Source organism: Mobula birostris, chromosome 4 (assembly GCF_030028105.1).
Source record: "Mobula birostris isolate sMobBir1 chromosome 4, sMobBir1.hap1, whole genome shotgun sequence".
Lineage (NCBI taxonomy): Eukaryota > Metazoa > Chordata > Chondrichthyes > Myliobatiformes > Myliobatidae > Mobula > Mobula birostris.
Genome location: NC_092373.1, coordinates 40,035,849 through 40,055,947, shown reverse-complemented (window position 1 = coordinate 40,055,947; position 20,099 = coordinate 40,035,849).

Below are 20,099 nucleotides of genomic sequence, written 5' to 3'. Positions count from 1 at the left end.
GCAATGCAGTTACAGTACACACAGCTGATAGTCAAGCACATAAAAGGAAATAAGTACGAGAAACAAAAATGCCTACAGATTTAGTTAGCCGATTGCTTGGGGATCTACATGTCTGGCTTTGGAAGGTTCTTGCCTCTGACCGTCATGTTACTGTACTTGATCAATATTGTGGGTGCACTATTATCAGTAATTCATGAAGAAAATCTATCAAACATTTTCATGCTATGAAAACTAAAGGATGGGTTAATAAAATGTGGGTGTATTGAAGAGAATTGCAAGAACAAACTTGAATCTGAAGCTAGAAATTTATTTTTATTGCTCTTTAAAATTACAACTATTTTGGTTTCATGGTGGTACAGCTTAATTGAATATATAAAATATTACAACATAGGTGCGCTATTTTGGACATTCTGAAAGAAAGAGCAGGGCCAATTATTATTTTTGGACACCAGAGTTAAAGGTATTTACTATACAGATTTTTACACAGAAAGTGGTGAGTGCGTGGAATGGGCTGCCGGCAGTGGAAACGATAGGGTCTTTTAAGAGACTCCTGAATAGGTACATGGAGCTTAGAAAAATAGAGGGCTATGGGTAACCCTAGGTAGTTCTAATGTAAGGACATACTCAGCACAGCTTTGTGAGCCGAAAGGCCTGTATTGTGCTAACAACAGGAATTCTGCAAATGCTGGAAATTCAAGCAACACACATCAAAGTTGCTGGTGAACGCAGCAGGCCTGGCTTGGCCTGCTGCGTTCACCAGCAACTTTGATGTGTGTTGCCTGTATTGTGCTGTAGGTTTTCTATGTTTCTACCACATGAGTGAAAGGTTCACTTTCATTCTTGATTTGTAGGACCTATGTTGAAGATTCAATAGAGTCTTGTAATCATCGTAAAATTTATTTGCACTAAAAGAAGTATACAATGATGACCGGTCACAGGAAGAATGGATAATTTTTAAGAACCTGGGCAAGGAGAGTGAAATAAAGTTTGGCACACACAATGAGGTCTAATGTAATTTTGATTCAGAGCCTGGACTGGGCTCGTAGTCAGCGGGAGAACAACCGGTGATGGAGAATGATGAAATATTTTCAATAGGTTAGAGTTTATGAGTTGAATGAATTAGAGGGTGGGAACCTTGGAAGTTGATATTATCTACCAAATATTAAAAGACTTAGATAGAATGGATGTGGAGGGGATGTTTCAAGTAGTGGGAGAGTCTAGGATCAAGAGAGCACAGCCTCAGAATAGAAGGATCTCCCTTTAGAACAGAGATGAGGAGGAATTTCTTTAGCCAGAGGGTGGTAAATCTGGAATTCATTGCCACAGACACTGGAAGCCAAGTCATTGGGTATACTTAAAGCAGTGGTTGATAGATTCTTGATTAGTAAGCATATTAAAGGTTATGGGGGGAAGGCAGAGGAATGGGGTTGAGAGGGGAAATAAATTAGTCATGATCAAATGGTGGAGCAGAATCAATGGGCTAAATAGACTAAATCTGCTCCTGTACCTTATAGTGGTATTATCATTTTAATGTCTATATGAGGGGATGCTACTGCACAGGATCATAGTGAGCTGCAGGGGGTTGTAAAATTAGTCAACTCCATCATGGTGCTAACCCCTGTAGTATCCAAGACATCTTCAAGGAGCAGTGCTTCAGAAAAGTGGCATCCATCATCAAGGATCCCCACTCCCCAGGATATGAGGGAGGTACAGAAACCTGAAGGCACACACTCAGCGATTCAGGAACAGCTTCTTCCCCTCTGCCATCTGATTTCCAAATTGGCATTGAACCCATGCACACTACCTCACTACTTCTTTTAAAATTTCTGTCTTTGCACTACTTAAGTTAATTATTTATATACATATATATACTTACTGTAATCCCTTTTTTCTATATTTGTCATGTATTGCATGGTACTGCTGCTGCAAAGTTAACAAATTTCACAACACCTGCCAGTGATATTAAACCTGATTCTGATTAACATCATCTTTTTCAGAGTCTAATATGAGGCTGATTATTAAAGCTTTTGAACCATAACATAAGTTTAGAATCAAATTTTGAACTGAAACCCAAGTAATAAAGATCTAGGTGGTAACCAGAATGTGCATTTATTTTAGGGTCTTTTACAAAAATTTTATGTGCAAGTTGAGAAAGAAGTGGCCAGCTGTGTGGGTTCCCTGTGTCCCATCCAAAGTATGGTATATGCCAAAATGAATATCTTAAGTGTAATTTCAGAAGCAGTGCTTCTAGTTTTGTGAGCTCTGCATTCACAATTCCATGGCTTTTGCATGGATTTCTGCAATATGATTTCAATCATATAGCTATGATAGTGCAAGTCCAGAATAATAGGGCATAATCTTAATATAGTATGTAAAATACTGTATTTTGTTCATGGATGATGTTAGAAAACTCAAAGTAAAGGGTAGAGTATTTTCTGGAACTTACTGCTGACTTACCCCCACTGTTCTCTGTATCACCCCAATATGGAGAAAAACTGTGAAGTTATACTTTCGTTAGATAGTGATGTTGAGAGTAATAACTCAGGCAAAGATTAGGTATAGATCAACCATGATCCAACCAGAACATGTAAGAGCTGTGAGAGACTGTTCCTCTGCATACAGTATGCTCCTCCTCATCGATAAAATTGATAACTCCCCTTGTGAATTTCGGTGGGTCAACAATTCAGAATAAGAATCCTAGCTGGTTTTCCTTTTGTTCATCCATAAAATGGTAATATTAATTGTAATGCACTTGATAAGAACAGCTATCTCACCACAAACTTGGAACTAAATATGTTTAAGCACATTTATAAATTGTAGAGCATAAGGAACACAAACTCAACATCAAATTCAATTACTGGAATTTTTTTATACAAGAAGTGAGAGGTCAGTTCTCATCCATCTTCCAAGTTATTTCAATGCCATTTGGACGGGTTATATAACGTGTTGTGGGTGGTGTGATAGCATAGTGGTAAGCATAACGCTTTATAGTGTCAGGTGTAAGATTGGGATTCAGTTCCTGCAGCTGTCCATAAGGAGTTTGTACTTCTCCCCATGGCCACGTGGGTGTCCTGCCGGTGCTTGGGTTTCCTCACACATTCCAAAGACATAAGGTTAGTAAGTTGTAGGCATGATACATTGTCACCAGATGCATGGCGACATTCCTGGGCTGCCCCTAGCACATTTTGGACTGTATTTGTCATTAATGCAAACACACATTTCACTGTATGCTTCGATGTACAACCAACAAATAAAGCTGAACCTAAGATATTTAAATCTAATATTTCAATAATTATGGCAATGAATATCAGTCTTCTTGAAATTCCAGGTCAATTTTGATCAAAAGACGTGTGTGATTACAATTCTGTTTTGTAATCATTTTATTACTTGCCAGGTACTGATGCATATATTACTGTCTGAAGCACTGTGTTTGGCTTGAAATCTGTCCTGTTTAATTATGAGAATGGGCATTGGTGACACCAATATTATATGGAAATGTTTACCAACTGCCTGTATTGCTAATGAACATTGTAATATTCTCTGGTGATCCTTTGCCTTTCACTGATAAGGGACAGACACAGATGCTTGAATGTTTAATGTTTCATTAATAATTAATTATAAGCACATCAATGAAAACAAAATTGGTACTTTGTCGCTCATATCTGCAAGTTGCCAAAACAGCTTTACATTTGGAAGGGCTGTGATATTCCCAATTGTTTACATGAATATTTGTTTTCTTAAATAGCTTCTACGTTCTTTGATGAGATTTATTTTCCTAATTCCCACACTCCTCTACACCAGCCCATCATGAAAGGTGCAAAGGTAGACTATTGCTAGGCAGGGATGTTGAGAGTAATGAAACTAAGCCCAAGTTAAGGTATAATCAACCATTATCTAACTGAATTGTGTCAGAGGTATGAGAGGCTGTTTCTCTGCATATGTTCCTCCTCATTTCTGAAAGTGGTAGCTCCTCAGATGTGTTTCAGTGAGTCAGGAATAGGAAGCCTAGCTAATTTTCCTTTTGCTAGCCGATAAATGGTAATATTAATTGTAATGCCATCATTCCACTAGATGAGTACAGCGACCTCACCACACACTAGGAACTCAATGTGTTTTGGCATTATTATAAATTATAGGGCTTACCACCATTTTAATTTTATTTTTCTTTTCTTGTTCTCTTGTTTTCTTGTTCAAAGTGCCTTGTGAATTATAAGAGTGTTGCATCTTCATTAGTTTTGTTTGGAATTAAATGGTAACAATTTGCTAACGATTTCCCAATATCCTTGCAGGAAGGTTTGCTGTGCTAGGGATTTTGAACTAGAGTTGCAGGGAGATTGGAACTAGGGCATCTATTGGAGTGGTTGTAGGGAAAGTAGATATTAAGCCTACATGCAAAGCCAGGATCTGAAAGGCTGAGCATGGTAAGACCAATGTTCTGAGTTGTGTCTATTTCAATGCAAGGAGTATTGTAGGTAAGGCAGATGAGCTTAGGGCATGGATCAGCATATGGAATTATGAAATTCTAGCTATTAGTGAGACTTAGTTGCAGGAGGAGCCAGACTGGCAGCTCAGTGCCAGGGTTCCATTGATTTTGATGTGATAGAAGGGGAGGTGTTAAAAGGGAAGGGGTGGCATTACTCTTCAGAGAAAATGTCACGACAGGCTGGAGGGCTCGACTACTGAGGCGATACAGGTGGAGCTGAGGAATAAGAAAGGGATGGCCATTTTAATGGGATTATATTTTAGACCACCCAATAGTCAGTAAGATTTAGAGGGGCAAATTTGTAGAGAGATAGCAGACAGATGCAAGAAAAATAAGGTTGTGATGGTATTGACTGGGACTCTCATACTGTAAAAGGCTGGATGGGATAGAGTTTGTCAAATGCATTCAGGAAAATTTCCTTAATCAATTTATAGTGGTGCAACAAGAGAGAGGGCAATACTAGATCTCCTATTAGGGAAGAGACAGAGCATGTGACAGAAGTGTGTGTAGGGGAACACTTTGGAGCTAGTGATCATAATACCATTAGTTTAAAGATAATTATTGAGAATAGGACTGGTCCTCATGTAGAGATTCTAAATCAGAGGAAGGCCAATTTGATAGCATCAGAAAGCATCTGGCTGGTGTGGATTGAATAGTTCTATTTTCTGGCAAATGGGTGCTTAATAAGTAGGAGGCTTTCAAAAGTGAAATTCTGAGAGTGCAGAGTTTGTATGTTCCTGTTAGAATAAAAGGCAAAACTAACAGGTTTAAGGTCCAACAACACACATCAAAGTTGCTAGTGAATGCAGCAGGCCAGGCAGCAACTCTTGGAAGAGGTACAGTAGATGTTTCAGGCCGAGAACCTTCGTCAGGTTTAAGGTCCCTTGGTTTTCAAGGGATATTGAGGTCCTGCGTAAGAAGAAGGAAGTGTATAGCAGGTATAGGCACGAAGGAACAAATGAAGTACTTGACGAATACAAGAAATGATAGATAACACTTAAGAGGAAAATCAGTAGGACTAAAAGAAGGCATGCGGTTGCTCTGGTATACAAGGTGAAGGGATCCCAAGGGCTTCTACCAATAGGTAAAAAAACAAAGGGATAGCAAAGGGTAAAACTGGTTCACTTGAAGATCAGTGGGGTCATCTATGCATTCAGCTGGAAGTGGTGGTGGGAGACCTTAAATGGATACTTTGCATTTGTATTTACTCAGACACACTCTATAGAACAGAGGTAAAACAGTGGTGAGGTTAAGGACTGTATCTGGATTACACAAGAGGAAGTGCTTGCTGTCTTGAGCTATATTAAGATACTTAATGTTGTTCAAAAAAGGCTCTAAGAATGAACTGGGAAATTGTAGGTTGGTGAGGCTGATGTCAGTAGTGAGTAAATTATATGAAGGTATTCTTGAGGAACTGGAATATAAGTATTTGGATAGACAGCCTGATCAGGGATAGTCAACTTGGCTTTGTGCATGGTATGTCATAACTAACCAATCTTAAAGAATTTTTCAAAGAGTTACCAGGAAAGCTGATGAAGGGAAGGCAGCCAAAGTTGTTGACATGGACTTTAGGTCCCACGTGGGAGATTGGTTCAGAAGGTTCAGTCGCTTGGCATTCAAATGAAGTAGTAAATTAGATTCAACCTTGGCCTAGCAGGAGAAGCCAGGGAGTGATAGCAATAGTCAACTCTTGGACTGAAGTCTGTGACTAGTGATAAGGATCAGTGCTGAGTCACTGTCATTTATTATCTATATTAATGTTTTGGATGATGATGTGGTAAAACTGGATCAGCAAATTTATGGATGACACCAAGATTGAGGGTGTAGTGGACAGAAAGTGTCTCCTGGCAACTTGATTAGTCATATCCAGCTTGGAAGCTAACCAATTGATCCCCTTGAGATTCCCTTGTTTTTTCTCACACATCAGATGTCTGACAGTCTTTTTTAATGGGTTCTATTGGGTTTCATTGTTTTGTGGCTGCCTGTAAGGAGACAAATATCAAGGTTGTATATAATACACGTACTTTGAACTTCAATAATACCAGATAAAAGAGATTCAGCAGATGCTAGAAATCTTCAGTAACATACTGTCAGTACCTCCAGTTGAACTCTGTCTTTTTCTGTGTTTCCCCCAGCTATCAGTCTGTGGTTTTGTATTGCCATGTGCTCCTGTCCCCACTCCTGCCCTACTCCGGCCCCTGTATTACTGAGTACTCCGTCTCTCATCTGCTTCTCATTATTACCTGTATTGCTGCCACCTGTGCCTCATTGTGCTCCACCTATCACTATCACCTGCCTCTTTGTTTATTGCTCAATGTATTTCAGTCCTCTGTTTGCACCTATTTGTTGCCAGATTGTGCCAGTGAATTTTCCTGAACCTTTCCAGCATTCGTATCTGTACTCTGTCTGTCTGAATGTCGACTCTGCCTGTTTCCTGATTCTGATGTTTGTATTTCTCTGGATGATTTGATCTCTGCCTGAACTTTGATGCCAAGTTTTTTTTGCACCTCGGGATTGTACTCTGTCCATCTGAATATCGACTCTGCCTATTTCCTGGTTTTGGATTTTGGATTTCTCTGGATGTTTTGATCTCTGCCTGAACTTTGGCACTGACTTTGTTTGCACCTTGGGATTTGTTACTCAATTATTATCACTGTGTACACAGTACTGGGTCTGCGATTGGATCCCTGCTCCAGCATCCTGACACACACATAAAATGCTGGAGAAACTCTGCATGTCAAGTAGCATTTATGGAGGGAATATTGTTCAAAGTAAATTTATTTTCAAAGTACATACTGTATATGCTGCCATATACAACCTTGGGATTTATTTTCTTTGGGCAATCACAGTAAATACAAGAAACACAATAGAAATAGCGGATGGATAAACAACCAATATGCAAATGAAAAAGTATAAATGAAAAAACTTAATAAATAAGCAATAAATATTGTGAACATAAGATGAAGACGCTTGAAAGTGAGTCTGTAGGTTGTGGGAACAGTTCAGTGATGGGATGAGTGAATTTATCTCCTCTGGTTCAAGAGCCTGATGGTTGAGGGGTAATAACTGCTCCTGAACCTTGTAGTATGAGTCCTGAGGCTCCTGTACTACTTCCTGATGGCAACAGTGTGAAGAGAGCACAGCCTGGATAGTGGTGGTCCTTGCTGATAGAGGTTGCTTTCCTGTGACAGCGTCTGTGCAGATGTGCTCAATGATGGGGAGGATTTAGCCCATGATGGACTAGACCATTTCCACTACATTTTGTAGGCTTTTTCATTCGAGGGCATTAGTGTTTCCATACTAGGCTGTGATGTAACCAGTGAATATACTCTCTATCGCACATCTATAGAAGTTTGCCGATGTTTTAGGTGACAGGCAGAATCTTCACAAACTTTTAAGGAAGTTGTGGTGCTGTTGTGCTTTCTTTATATGGGAAGTTGCGTGCTGGATGCAGGACAGATCCTCTGAAATGATAACACTGAGAATAACATTGGGGTCTGCAAGTGAGAAGAAGAACTTCAAAGTTGTATACTTTGATAATAAATGAAACTTTGAACCTTTAAATGTAAAGTTGCTGACCTTCTCCACCTCTGATACCCTGATGAGTACTAACTCATGGACATCCAATTTTCTCCTCCTCAAGTCAATAATCACCTCATTGGTCTTGCTGACAATGAGTGAGAGGTACTTGTTGTGACACCACTCCGTCGGATTTTCAATCTCTCTCCAATATCTGATTCATTACCACCTTTGGTTTGGCCAACTCCAGTGGTGTCATCAGCAAGCTTAAATGTGATATTGGAGTTGTGCTTAGCCTCACAGCCATAAGTATCAAGCGAGTAGAGCAGGACACTAAGCGCACATCCTTGTGGCCCACACAGTGGATGGAAGAGATAAATAAATATGTTATTGATCCCAAAGAAAATTACAGTGTCACAGTAGCATTACTAGTGCACAGATATACAAATATTAGAAGAGAAGTAAGAAAGAATAAGAGAAAGTTACCTCGAACAGTCTAACAGTCTATCACTTCCTTGGCTGTATGTTAAATCATTATAGAGCCTAATTGCTGAGTGTAAATGACCTCATAGCACTCTTTGGAGCAGTCTAGTTGTCTTTGTCTATCACTAAAAGTGCTCCTCTGCTTAGCCAAGGTGGCTTGCAGAGGGTGAGAAACATTGTCCAGAATTATCAGGATTTTCCGTAGGGTACTATGTTCTACCACAGCATCCACTGTGTCCAGTATAACTCCTATAACGGAGCCAGCCTTTCTAATTAGTTTATTGACCCTGTTGGCATTACCCATGTTGATGCCATTGCCCCAGCTCACCACCGCATAGAAGATTGTACTGGTAACAAAGGACTGGTAGACCATGTGAAGGAGAGGCCTGTATACTCCAAAGGACCTCAGTCTCCTCAGGAAGTGAAGGTGACTATGGCCCTTCTTGTACATAGCCTCCATATTGGTGCTCCACTCATGTCTGTCATCCAGGTGCAGCCCCAGGTACTTGTAGGTCCTCCACATCCATGTCCTCAGTAGTAACAGGGAGCAGTGCAAGTTTGATCTTCCTAAAGTTCATCACCATTTCCTTTGTCTTACTGATGAAGAGCTGCAGATATTTCAGCTTGCACCATTTGACAAAGTCCTCCACCAGGGCCCTGCATTCATCCTCCCATCCTCCCATTATACACCCAAAAATTGCTGAATCATCAGAGAATTTCTGCAGATGACATGACTCAGTGCTGTATCTAAAGTGTGAAGTATACAGGGTGAACAGGAAGGGAGCCAATACATTCTCCTGTGCGGCTCCAGTGCTGCTTATAGCCATGTCTGACACACACAGCTCTGAAGCCACACAAACTGTAGTCTGCCAGTCAGGTAATCCATTATCCAGAAAGTAATGGAAGTGCCAACCTGCATTGAAGGGAGCTTTTCCCTTAGCAATGAGGGCTGTATGGTATTGAAGGCACTTGAGAAATCAAAAAAACATGACCCTCACAGTGCTGCCCTATTATCCAAATGGGAGTAGGCTCTGTTCAGCAGGTAGATGACAGCATCGTCAGCTCCAATGTGCTCCTGGTACGCAAACTGCAGGTGATCAAGGGCTGATCTGACCAGGGGTTGGAGGTGAGCCAGGACCAGTCTCCCTGCATTTTCATGGTGTGTGAGGTAAGGGCCACTGGACCGTAGTCATTCAAGGACTTTTGGTTGTCCCTTCTTGGGTACTGGGATCAGCACACATGATGTTTTCCACACAGTCGGGACTGTTTTCAGGCTGAGACTTAGATTGAAAATTCCCTGGAGAACTCCACACAGCTGCTCAGCACACTCCTTCAGGACCTTGGGGTTCACACCACTTTGCCATGTCTGAGTTTCCCCACAGCCCTTCTCAGTTGCTCAGAAGTAAAGGAGAGTCCACGATGACTGGGGAGTTGGTGGAAGGTGGGTTCCGGGGGAGGTGAAGATTCGGACGATAGCAGTTGATAGATGGAGGTGTGGATGGCAGATGCAGGGCAAAGAGGGGGTGTAGACATTGGTAGTCTGTGTTGAAATGGAGGGGGGAGGAGGGAGAAGGGGAGGTGTTGGTGCTGAGGGAGCATGGGTGCCTCGGCACCTGGTCTGGTGTGCTGAGGGGTGTGTGAACAGGAGGGCAATTGTCAAAAGCTATTGAAGACTTGGTTTAACTCATTAACCCATTCAAGTCTGCATTCCAAGGCTCTACAGCTTAGCTGATTGAAGCCAGTGATGTTCTTCGTGTCTCCACACCTCCTGTGTACTACTCTGCCCAAGCTTGTTCTCCAACTCTCTTCTGTATTCCTCTTTAGCCATCTTGATCTTCTCCTTTGCTGGACAATCCATTGAGTCAGACTACAGAACATAAGCACAACAGCACAGTACAGGCCCTTCGGCCCACAATATTGGACCAACCTTTCAACCTACCAAGATTAATCTAATTCTTCCCTCTTCCATTTTTCTATCATCCCTGTACCTAAGAGTTTCTTGAATGCCCTTAATGTATTTGCCTCTACCACCACCTCTGGCAAGGTGTTCCATGTAATCACCACTCTCTGTGTAAAGAACCTACCTCTGACATCTCCCCTACACTTTCTTCCACTCACCTTAAAATTATGTACCCTAGTATCAGCCATTTCCACCCATGGAAAAAGTCTCTGGCTATGCACACAATCTATGCCTCTTATTACCTTGTACACCTCTATCAAGTCACCTCTCATCCTCTTTTGCTCTAAAGAGAAAAGCCCTAGCTCACTCAGTCTATTCTCATAATACGTGCTTCCTAATCCAGGCAGCATCCTGATAAATGTCTGCACCCTCTCTAAAGCTTCCACGTCCACACCTTCTCTATAGCTTCACTGTTTGAGGTTGCGAGGAGCAGAGTGACATCTTGCAGGGCGAGAGCCGTTAGAAAACTAAGTCTTGTTGGTGTTGAGTCTCTGAGGCATCAAGTGAGAGAATGACATCTTGCATGGCAGCAGCCATTTGAAAACTGCAAGTCTTGTCGGGAGTGAGTCACTGTTTGAGCCAAATAAAAGAAAGAAGGTGTAAGCGAGCGGCGTTGTGTAACTGGGGCACCGTTAGAGTGGTCTGGCTTTGGGTCAACATACTTGGGCAAGCACAGATGCAGGCTAAGTAAATTTCCAGAAAGCTTTTTTTCTGTTAGCACATAGCTAGTGTGCTAAGAATGGGTCCAGAATTAGTGACATGGTAAGATTTTATGAATAAAACATACATGAGTCATTGTATGTGCTTAACAAAAGCCGCAGCCTTGAACAAACCAAAAGTAGTCTCCTTGTACTGACAGCATTACGTCAGTCACTGTCTCTTAAAGTGAACATGACTCAACACTTGTGAATTATGTAGAATAGTTTCTATTATGAACAATATGTGTCATTTGTCACCTATTACAATACCTTACACAGGCCCCTGCCCCACCCCCACCCCCAGAATTCCCCAAAACCGCCATTGCGAGTTTGTCTGGAGCTCGTACGAGCCACCAGGCTTGGGTCCAAAGTGGTTTGATTGAAATAGCAGAAGGTGCCTCTGTCTCGACCAGGGGTGTGCTGACACGCACATAGTCATGTCGTGATGCAGGGGTACGGTAGTAGAACTATCTAGGCCTTGGAGGCCCGATTTAAGCTGATCGACAGAAATACATTCAGGTTTACCCTTCCTATCTACAATAAAAGTCTTTTTACCCTATTCCAAAATGAAAAATAGGCCATCGTAAGGGGGCTTAAGGGGATGTTGATGTGCATCATGGCGGACAATGAATGAGGTAGAAGGTAAGTCAACTGGAACTCAAGAATGCTGTACTCCATGATGGGAGGTAGGAATGGGTGTAAAAGAATTGAGTTTACTCAGGAAGGCGGAATGTTGCTGAGACACCAATCAGGTGGTCATGGTATCAGGAATAAAATCTCCCAGCACTTGTACTGGCTGCCCGTACACCAACTCAACTATGGAGGACTGCAGGTCCTCTTTTGGAGCCATTTTGAGCTCCAGCAGGGCCCACAGGAGACATTCATGCTGACACTCGTCCATGAGGGAGGGCTTCACAGCAGCCTTTGAGGAATGATGAAGCTGCTCACACAGCCATTAGACTGTGGGTGATGCACTGCAGTTTAACACTGAGATTCTACACCATTGTGGATCAGAGATCTGACGTGAATTGGGGACAGCAGTCAGAAGAAATATCAGATGGGTGCCGACATACAGGACACGACAGGTGGCACGCTGCTTCAGTGGATGATGCTGCACATGGGGCTTTGTCTTGGCTAAACTTGCTAGACCTCTGCTTGGCGCAGATTTCCTTTGTGTCAAAAAACAGTTAGTAGATCTTAAGAACTGCCGGCTTGTGGATGCAAAGGATATTAGATCTTTTCCCTGTCTCCACGATAACCCTGTCTTGCATTTGCACCACCACATGTGAATTCAGTTGCCTGCTTCATGAAGTCCTAAACCTCACCATGCCCACATTTTCTACTACAGTCACAAAGCATGGGATTGAGCACCACATTTCCACAACAGACTTGTTGGTCCTCACCCGTGCATGTGGATTGGACTCTAAAAAGCTGTCCTACGCGCAGCTGAATTTGCTAACATGGAAGTGCTTGGCATTATACGCAGGTCAAATAGCCCTTGGGCTTCACCCCTCCACATTGTCCCTAAATCCAATGGTGTTTGCTCTCCTTGTGATGATTACCACCACCTTAACCAGGCCATCAACCTGATCATTATCCAATTCCGCACATTCAGAACTTTGCAGCACATTTAGCCAGAAAGATAATTTTTTTTACCGAAGTGGTCTTAGTCTGTAATAGGTGAGTTTTCAGAATGACATACGTATTTATCACATACAGGTGGGTCTTCTAGTAGACTCCCCACTCTGGCTGCAGTGGAACTACGTAGCGTTGTTATGATGTGGTAAAATTTAGTATTGTCCGTGGTGATTTCTCACAGCACGAACTGGGCTTCTGCTTTTGCAAACCACGTGGTAGTGTGCTACTCCCAAAACTCTGGCAGTTTCAAAGCGACTGCGCTGGTTAACATGTTGTCGTTTAACTCTGGAATCATTTTGTTATGTGCTTAACAAAAGCGGCAGCCATTTACTTTCATTACGAACATACCAAAAGCAGTTGCCTTACACTGACATCCTTACATCCGACACCATCTCTTAAAGTGAACACAACAACTCAATAACAGTGTTTGTGTATTATGTAGAACAGTTTCTACCATGAACAACATGTCTCATCTGTCACCCATTATATTACCCTACAGTTTGTTCCATGTTGAGATTCCTCTAGTCTCCCTGATAACTAGATCTGCACGAAGTGCACCGAGCTGCAGTTCCTTAGAGACCATGTTAAGGAACTGGAGCTGCGGCTCGATGACCTTCGGCTCATACAGAAGAACGAGGAGGTGATAAATAGCAGCTACAGGGAGATAGTCACCTCTAAGTTGCAGGAGGCAGATACCTGGATGACTTTTAGGAGATGAGGGGAGGGGAAGGGAAGAGGAAGCTAATGCGGAGTATCCCTGTGACTGTTCCCCTCAATAATAAATATATTGCTTTGGATATTGTTGGGGGGGGGGGGAGAATGACCTATCAGAGAGAAGCTGCAGCAACAGGGGTCTCTTGCACTGAGTCTGGCTATGTGGCTCAGAAGGGAAGTGGAAGGGAAGAGACGAGCTGTAGTGATAGGGGATTCGTTGATTAGGGGAAAAGAAAGAAGGTTCTGTGGACGAGAAGGAGCTTTCCAGGTGATTAGTGCCCCCCCGGATTCCAGGGTCAGACAACTCTTGGATCTAGTCTATGGCTTTCTTAAGTGTGAGAATGAGCAGCCAGAGGTCATGGTCCATGTTAGTGTCATTGATACTAACATGGGCAGGATGGGTGATGAGGTAGTGTAAAGTGAGTTCAGGGATTTCGGTGCTCAGATAAAGGACAGGACTTCCAGGGTGGTGATCTCAGGATTGCTAGCTGTACAACATGTTAGTGCAGCCAGAAAAAGGAAGATCATACAGTTTAACACATGGCTAAGGAGTTGGGGCAGAAGGGAGGGCTTCAGCTATTTGGATGATTGGGCTGTCTTCCAGAGAAGGTGTGAACTGAACGGAAGGGATGGTGTGCACCTGAAATGGAGAGGGACTAATATTCTAGTGGGAAGGGTTGATTGTGCTGCACATGTGACAGGGGTGGTGGTGGGGGTTAAACTAGAGTTGTGGGAGGATGGGAACCAGAGCTCCAGAACAGATAATAGAGTGGCTGTGGAGAAAGATGTGGATTAGCCTACATACAAGGTCAGGGATCAAAAGGTTGAGCTTGGTGGAGCTAATGTTCTGAGCTGTGTATTCACCAATGCAATGAGTTTTATAGGAAGGTGGATGAGCTTAGGGCATGGATCAGCATGTGGAATTACAATATTGTAGCCATTAGTGAGATGGTTGCGGGAGGGGCGGGATTGGCAGCTCAATGCTCTGGGGTTCTGTTGTTTCAAACATGATGGAGCTGGAGGCATTAAAGGGGAAGGGGTGGCCATACTCAGTCAGAACAAACTGGAGAATGCGTCTAGTGAGGCTTTATGGGGAGAACTGAGGAGTAAGAAAGGTATGACATACCGATGGGACAGTTTGTGCCTTTAATGGCAGAATGAGGTGGTGATAGATAGGAGCTACAGAGAAGTAGTCACCCCTGACTTGCAGGAGGCAGGTAGTCTGTGTGACTTTCAGGAGAGGGAAAGGGAATAGGAAGCCAGTGCAGAATACCCCGTGGCCATTCTGCTCAATAAAAGGTAAAGAGGAGTAAACTGTAGCGAGATCACAGTCTGTTGCAAGAAGCATAACGTTGTGATAGTAGATTTTCATTTTTCTGGGACCCTCACACTGTAAAAGGGCTGTATAGAATAGAGTTTGTCAAATGTGCTTAGGAAAGTTTTCTTAATCAGTACAAAGAAGACCCAACTAGAGAGCGTGTGATACTAAATCTTCTATTAGGGAATAAGATAGGGCAGGTGACAGAAAATTGTGTAGGGGAACACTTTGTATCTAGTGATCATAATGTCATTAGTTTCAATGTAATTATGGAAAAGGATAGGTTGAATCGTCTGGTTGAAATTCTAAGTTGGAGAAAGGCCAATTTTGATGGTATCAGAAAGGATCTGGCAAGTGTTAACTGGGATAGGTTGATTTCTGGCAAAGGTGTAATTGGTAAATGAAAAGTCTTCGAAAATGAAATTTTGAGAATACAAAGTTTGTATGTTCCTGTCAGTAAGACAAGCGGGATCTGGGAACATAGATCCATAATCCTTGAAAATGGTGTCACAGGTAGATAGGGTCCGAAAGAGAGCCTTTGGTACGTTGACCTTCATAGATCAATGTATTGAGTACAGGAGTTAGGATGTTATATTGAAGTTGTATAAGACATTGATGGGGGGGGGGCTAATTATGTGCAGTTTTGATCACCTATCTAAAGGACAGATGTAAATAAGGTTGAAAAAGAGCAGAGAAAATTACTAGGATTTTGCCAGAACTTGAATACCCGAGTTAGTGGGAAAGGTTGAATGAGTTAAGTCTTTATTCCCTAGAGATTCGATAGAGGTATACAAAATTATGAGGGATATAGATATGATAAATGTAAGCAGGATTTTTCCACTGAGGTTGGATGAGACTGCAACTAGAGGTCATGGGTTAAGGGTGAAAGGTAAAATGTTTAAGGGGAATATGAAGAGGGATGTTCACTCAGAGGGTGGTGAGAGTGTGGAACAAGCTGCCAGCGCAAGTGGTGGATGCAAGCTCGATTTCAACATTTAAGGGATTTCCATAGGTACAGGGATGAGAGGGGTCTGGATGCAGGTTAATGGGACTAGACATATTAATGGTTTAGCACAGACTAGATGGGTTGAAGGGCCTGTTTCTGTGTGGTAGTGTCCTATGACTATGATTTCTATCCTTCCTGGTACTGAGGCAAAAAGAACTGAGGATAATATTCCAAGTATGGTTTAACCATTTTTAGAGCTGCAACATTATTTCACAGCTCTTGAACTCAATCCCCTGACATTAGGCCAACATACCAAATGCCTGATACCATCCTATCAGCTTGTGCTGCAACTCTTGACAGATCTATGGATGTGTTACGGATCCCTTTGTTCCTCCACACTGCCAAGAATCATGCCATTAACAGTTAATGGAAATATACTGTTGATGTTTCTGGCCAAGGTCCTTTATCAGGACTGGAAAGAAAAGGGGCAGAAGCAAAATAAGGTTGGGGGTGGTGAGAAGAGCAAGCTGGCATGTGTGTTAGGCAAGATCAGGTGAGAAAGTAGGTAACTGAGAGGAAGAGTGGTGATGATGTGGGGATCTGGGAGGTGATATGTAGAAGAGGTAAAGGATTGAAGAAGAAGAAATCTGACAGGAAAAGGCAGTGGAATAAAGGGAGAGAGAGATGATGGGAAAGTCATGAAGGTGGCAGAGTAGAAGAATGGATGAGGGAGCCATCAAATGGGGGGGAAGAAAGCAAAATAAAAAAAACAAGAAGGATGTGGGGGAAACAGGGGAGTGGTTACTAGAAGTTAGAGAAATCGATGTTCATACAATCAGATTGGGTACAACCCAGATGGCAGCAGAGGAGGCCATGGACGATTATGTTAGTGTTGGTTTCTCGAACCAAGATAGCCACTCCCCTCTGTTCACCTCCCCCCCTCACTACCTTTGTGTTTTTCTCTCTCATTTTGGTGGCCTTCTCACCCCTTTTCTTCACCTCCACCACTCTCATGGTCTACTGGTCACTTCTCTTAGTTCACTGCCTCTTTCCATTTATTCCATTGTCCTCCTCCTTCTTCAGCCCTTTACCTCTTCTGCCCATCACCTCCCAGCTTCTCATATCATCCCGCTTCCTGATCCATGTACCTTCCCCTTCACCTGGTCTCAGCTATCACCTGCTAGCTTGTAATTTCTCCCCTTCCCCCTACCACTTCATTCTGGCTTCTGCCACCTTTCTTTCCAATCTTAATGAAGGGTCTTGGTCCAAAGCATTGTTTATTTGCCTCGTTTATACTGCCTGAGCTGCTGAATTCCTCCAGCATTTTAATTCCAAAGATGGGGCTAGAAATTCATTCACACGAGTAATGTGTGTGATTGAAAAATAGATTAAGCAGAATATTTTTCTCTCATTTGTGGATATCTTAGCACTAATTAGAGCACAAATCACTACCTTAAAGGTAACAAAATGCTAATTTCCTCCATTGATGCTGCCTGATCTGTTGCATTTTGTGCGCATTACTCTAGATTTCCAGTATCTACAGAATTTCTAGAGTTTAAGATGTGCGCTAATTTAACTCCCTCATTTTTGTTGGATTTTAATTCTTCTTGGCACTTTTTCCAATGTAAAATGTCTCAAATTATGTCAACAGTGCAAAATGCAAAATGCAAAATACATCCAAAGTAAGATTTTCAACCTCACTGGTTTGAAAGATAACCAGTTTTTATTAACCTAATTTTTTGAATAACCAGTTTTTATTAACCTAATTTCCTCTGAAACCTTGCTATTTAAAGGGCCAAAACTCAAACTTTATTTTTTGTCCCCATTGATCTCTGACTTCTATTAACCTTATATAACCTCATATGGACACCTTGACAGGGTGATGTTAAGCTTCATGTGCAAGGCAGAACACACGATGAATATAAATTTTGATTTCTGCATTGCTGTTTATGTTGGAAAATTATGTTAAGAAGATTGAAAATACAGCTGAAAAATAAAGAGTTCAATAGTCACAACACACATAAAAAGTGCTGGGGAACGCAGTCGGCCAGGCAGCATCTCTAGGAAGGGTCTCGGCCCGAAACGTTGACTGTACCACTTCCTAGAGATGCTGCCTGGCCTGCTGCGTTCACCAGCACTTTTGATGTGAGTTGCTTGAATTTCCAGCATCTGCAGAATTCCTCGTGTTTGCGTTCTTAAGTTCAATTGTCATATTGCTACAAAGGCACTGAGAATTGTGTGCAAAATACACTACTCTGGATGAATCCAATTTTCAAATGTACTGTATAGCATAGGGTTCTTATAGTTGCATTAATGAATTTTGAGTTCCATCTCTGTAGATCCATGAGATTGTTGTTTGGTCAACATGTTTTCAAAGGGGGCATACCAAACCAAATTGCATAACAAGTGGATCAAATCAAATCATAACGTACTTAAGGGTATGGATGGCTATGGTCTGGGTGTAGATTGATGGGACTAGGTAGTTTAAATAGTTTGGCATGCTCTAGATGGGTAGTACTTTTCTATGACTTTATAAGTTTCGATTGTAACTTATCAATGAGCATATTTTGTTAGCACTTATGCTGTTTAGTTGCTAGATCAATGCTTATTAATGACCATCTTAGATCAGGCAATATATAGGAAAGTGGTACAGTAACACTCCAATACTCTGGCACTCTTGGGACTTTGCTGCTGTCACATTAGCAAACTTTAAGGATTTATTGAATGTTACTCCTATTGATACTCAAACACACTTTGATTTCACTTTCTTACATGTTATGTTGCAGTATAATACATTTTCCTGTGAGCCCAGTGTGTTTAAAGGGATCAGGAAATGTACAACTACTCTGGATCTCAGCTGTAGCCACAAACCTTCCCATGTTACTGACTCGTGACTTTCCATTTCATAATCCCCTCTCCGCAATACAGCCAACTCCAAAATCACTCAGAACCACAGCCCCTGGCTGCACAGTTTGCTTGCACTCAGGACCCTGGCTCCTCTCCCTGACTAACGAGTAAGACCAATGTTGAATATCAGAACTGGCAAACAAACAGATACCAGGAGCCTGTTTAACTTCCTTTATTCTTGCATTTGTACATGATGTATTTTACCAATGTAAATAAGTATCATTTATGTTATCATAAAACAGATAATGGTGACAAAAAATAGAGTACAAGTGACCTCCATGTTGTGGGGATGATCCTTACTATGACTTTCTATAAAATAATACATATCATGACTTTCTATAACGCAATCACACATCTGTGCATTGAGAGAAAATAGAAGTTGTATTTATGTGAGAAGAAGTAAATAGATCGATAATTGGTGTATTATCATCATATGTACCAAGATACAGTGAGAAACTTTTTTTATTCATTAGCAGGATGTGGGCGTCAGCAGCTAAGCCAGCATTTATTGCCCATCCCTAGTTGCCCTTGAGAAGGTGGTGATGAGCTGCCTTCTTGAACCGCTGCAGTCCCTGAGGTGTAGGTACACCCACAGTGCTGTTAGGGAGGGAATTCCATGATTTTGACCCAGTGACAATGAAGGAATGGCGATATGTTTCCAAGTCAGGATGATGAATGACTTGGAGGAGTTTTCCCAATTGATGGTGTTCCCAGGTATCTGCTGTTCTCGTCGTTCTAGATGGTAGTGGTCGTGGGTCTGGACGGTGCAGAGGGGAGGTTGGATTTCATGATGGACCGAGCTGTGCCCACAACACTGCAATTTCCTACAGTCTTGAGCAGATTAGTTACCGTACCATGCTGTGTTGCATCTTGATAGAATGCTTTCTGTGTTGCATCTATAAAAATAAATACCACAAAGATGTATTTTTATTTCATATCTCAATTTTTTAGCTAGTGGTTTGTGAATTCTATAAGAGTGAATTTCTGTTACCCAAGTGGCCCTAACAGGAGCGGGTGGGTTGCTCGTAAAGTAATACACCAAAACCAAAATGAAAATTAACGTCAAATTATTGAAAATCCTGGGGTTCTATGGTAAACAAAAATAATTTCAAAAACATCATATCACAAATAGGAATTTAAAATGTATGACTGAATTCAAAAAAGGAAATTCAAAAATTCATAAAATATATATCCCATTTTTCTGGAAACTGGAAGTCCATAATATGGAGGTGATCTATAGACACGATGATTTCTACTCTATCCTGTATTTGTGGTCAAGGGAATCAACTTGACTTTTCATATTCTGAACAGAGACTTCAGTTTAAGAATGGATTCAAGAACAAAATAATAATCATTGAAATTTGAGGTTTTCTATTAGAGCAAATATGATAGTGGACACCTGGCTCATACACTCAGTGGTCACTTTATTAGGT